Source organism: Oncorhynchus tshawytscha, linkage group LG28 (genome assembly GCF_018296145.1).
Source record: "Oncorhynchus tshawytscha isolate Ot180627B linkage group LG28, Otsh_v2.0, whole genome shotgun sequence".
NCBI lineage: Eukaryota > Metazoa > Chordata > Actinopteri > Salmoniformes > Salmonidae > Oncorhynchus > Oncorhynchus tshawytscha.
The window spans coordinates 10,568,734-10,572,809 of NC_056456.1; positions in this window are offsets into that span (position 1 = coordinate 10,568,734).

Below are 4,076 nucleotides of genomic sequence, written 5' to 3' on the forward strand. Positions count from 1 at the left end.
ACATATTGAAGTATCAATAGTAATTGTTAACACTTTACATTTGATACTTAAGTATAAATCATTTCAAATTCCTTATATTAAGAAAACCAGATGGCACTACTCTTTAAAAATATATATTTACTGATAGCCAGGGGCACACTTACAAAGGAAGCATATGTAAGAATGCTGTTCATTGAATACAGCTCAGCATTTAACACCATAGTGCCCTCGTCTTGTCATTAAGCTCGAGACCCTGGGTCTCAACCCTGCCCTGTGCAACTGGGTCCTGGACTTTCTGACGGGCCGCCCCCAGGTGGTGAGGGTAGGAAACATCTCCACCCCACTGATCCTCAACACTGGGGCCCCACAAGGGTGCGTTCTCAGCCCTCTCCTGTACTCCCTGTTCACCCATGACTGCGTGGCCATGCACGCCTCCAACTCAATCATCAAGTTTGCAGACGACACTACAGTGGTAGGCTTGATTACCAACAATGACGAGACGGCCTACAGGGAAGAGGTGAGGGCCCTCGGAGTGTGATGTCAGGAAAACAACCTCTCACGCAACGTCAACAAAACAAAGGAGATGATCGTGGACTTCAGGAAACAGCAGAGGGAGCACCCCCCTATCCACATCAACGGGACAGGAGTGGAGAAGGTTGAATATTTTAAGTCCCTCTGCGTACACATCACGGATAAACTGAAATGGTCCACCCACACAGACAGCGTGGTGAAGAAGGCGCAACAATGCCTCTTTTAACCTCAGGAGGCTGAAGAAATTTGGCTCGTCACCGAAAACACAAACTTTGACAGATGCACAATCGAGAGCATCCTGTTGGTCTGTATCACCGCCTGGTACGACAACTGCTCCGCCCACAACGCGCAAAGCTCTCCAGAGGGTAGTGCGGTCTGCACAACGCATCACCAAGGGCAAACTACCTTCCCTCCAGGACACCTACAGCACCCCATGTCACAGGAAAGCCAAAAAGATCATCAAGGACAACAACCACCTGAGCCACTGCCTGTTCACCCCACTATCATCCAGAAGGCGAGGTCAGTACAGGTGCATCAAAGCTGGGACCGAGAGACTGAAGCTGTTTTTCAATCTCAAGGCCATCAGACTGTTAAACAGCAATCACTAACATAGAGTGGCTGCTGCCAACATACAGACTTAAATCTCTTGCCACTTTATTACATCCTCTTATTTAATGTATTAAAGGTATCACTAGTCACTTTAAATAAGGCCACTTAATGTCTACATATCCTACATTACTCATCTCATATGTATATACTGTATTCTATACCATCTACTGCATCTTACCTATGTCGCACGGCCATCGCTCATCCATATATTGATATGTACATATTCTTATTCATCCCTTACATTTTTGTGTGTATATAACACTGATATTCCTGTCTTGCAGGAAATCACACACAGAACGAGCAGTATGGCTGGTGGCATTGTCATGCTGGAGGGTCATGTCAGGATGAGCCTGCAGGGAGGGTACCACATGAGGGAGGAGGATGTCTTCTCTGTAACTCACAGCGTTGAGATTGCCTGCAATGACAACAAGCTCAGTCCGATGATTCTCTGACACACCGCCCCAGACCATGACGGGCCCTCCACCTCCAAATCGATCCCGCTCCAGAGTACAGGCCTTGGTGTAACGCTCATTTCTTCGACGATAAACGCGAATCTGACCATCACCCCTGGTGAGACAAAACCGCGACTTGTCAGTGAAGAGCACTTTTTGCCAGTCCTGTCTGGTCCAGCGGCGGTGGGTTTGTGCCCATAGGCGACGTTGTTGCCAATGACGTCTGGTGAGGACCTGCCTTACAACAGGTCTACAAACCCTCTGTCCAGCCTCTCTCAGCCTATTGTACCTGTCCCGCAGGTGTGCTGTTCTGATGTACCGATCCTGTGCATGTGTTGGTCTGCCACTACGAGGACGAGCAGTTGTCCATCCTGTCTCCCTGTAGCACTGTCTTAGGCGTCTCACAGTACAGACATTGCAATTTATTGCCCTGGCCATATCTGCAGTCCTCATGCCTCCGTGCAGCATGCCTAAGGCAAGTTCACACAGTTTTTCAGAGTCAGTAGAAAGGCCTCTTTAGTGTCCTAAGTTTTCATAACTGTGACCTTAATTGCCTACCGTCTGTAAGCCGCTAGTGTCTTAACGACCGTTCCACAGGTGCATGTTCATTAATTGTTTATGGTTCATTGAACAAGCATGGGAAACAGTGTTTAAACCCTTTACAATGAAGATCTGTGAAGTTATTTGGATTTTACGAATTATCTTTGAAAGACAGGGTCCTGAAAAAGGGACCTTTTCTTTTTTTTTTGCTGAGTTTAGAAGCACAAGCATTTTGCTACACTTGCATTAACATATGCTAACCATGTGTATGTGACCAATAACATTTGATTTGTGTTTAGTAAATCTGCCGGATCAGAGGCAGTAGGTGTAACAGTATAACTTTAGACCGTCCCCTCGCCAATACCCGGGCGCGAACCAGGGACCCTCTGCACACATCAACAACAGTCACCCACGAAGCATCGTTACCCATCGCTCCACAAAAGTCGCGGCCCTTGCAGAGCAAGGGGAACCACTACTTCAAGGTCTCAGAGCAAGTGACGTCACCGATTGAAACACTATTTAGCGCGCACCACCGCTAACTAAGCTAGCTGTTTCACATCCGTTATATAGGGATGACCTTCAATCAATCAAATGTATTTATAAAGCCCTTCTTACATCAGCTAATGTACTAAAACCCAGCCTAAAACCCCAAACAGCAAGCAATGTAGGTGTAGAAGCACGGTGGCTAGGAAAAACTCCCTAGAAAAGGCCAGAACTTTGGAAGAAACCTAGAAAGGACCCAGGCTATGAGGGGTGGCCAGTCCTCTTCTGGCTGTGCCGAGTGGAGATTATAACAGAACATGGCCAAGATGTTCATAGATGACCAGCAGGGTCAAATAATAATAATCACAGGAGAAAATGTCAGTTGGATTTTCATAGCCGATCATTCAGAGTATCTCTACCGCTCCTGCTGTCTCTAGAGAGCCTATGACAGGTAGCACGTCCGGTGAACAGGTCAAGGTTCCATAGCCGCAGGCAGAAGAGTTGAAACTGGAGCAGCAGCACGGCCAGGTGGACTGGGGACAGCAATGCGTCATCAGGCCAGGTAATCCTGAGGCATGGTCCTTGGGCTCCGGTCCTCCAAGAGAGAAATAGAGAGAGCATACTTAAATTCACACAGGACACCAGATAAGACCGGAGAAATACTCCAGATATAACAGACTGACCCTGCCCCCCCCGACACAAACTACTGCTGCTAGCTAATTTGTCCTGGGATATAAACATTGAGTTGTTATTTTACCTGAAATGCAAAAGGTCCTCTACTCCGACAATTAATCCACACAAAGTAGTCAACCGAATTGTTTCTAGTCATATCTCCTCCTCCCAGGCGTTTTCATCTTTGAACTTATATGGTGATTGGCATCTAAACTTTCATAGTATTACTACACCGACTGGCAACACAGTTCGTCTTTCAATCACCCATGTGGGTATAACCAATGAGGAGATGGCACCTGGGTACCTGCTTCTATAAACTAAGGAGGAGATGGGAGAGGCAGGACTTGCAGTGTGATCTGCATCTGAAATATAAAGGGGGGCAGGAATATCATGTCAGTGACTCAACCCACTCAAGTGATGCACCCCTCCTAGGGACGGCATGGAAGAGCACCCGTAAGCCAGTGACTCAGCCCCTGTAATAGGGTTAGAGGCAGAGAATCCCAGTGGAGAGAGGGGAATCAACAGCAAGGGCTGTTTGTTGCTCCAGGGTCTTTCCGCTCACCTTCACACCCCTGGGTCAGACTACACTCAATCATCGGACCTACTGAAGACCTAAAGACTTAAAGGTTGAGACTGAGTCTGCGTCTCTCACATGGGTAGGCAGACCATTCCATAAAAATTGAGTTCTATCGGAGAAAGCCCTGCCTCCAGCTGTTTGCTTAGACATTCTAGGAGGCCTGTGTCTTGTGACCCGTTGCGTACGTGTAGGTATGTACGGCAGGACCAAATCGTAAAGATAGGTAGGAGCAA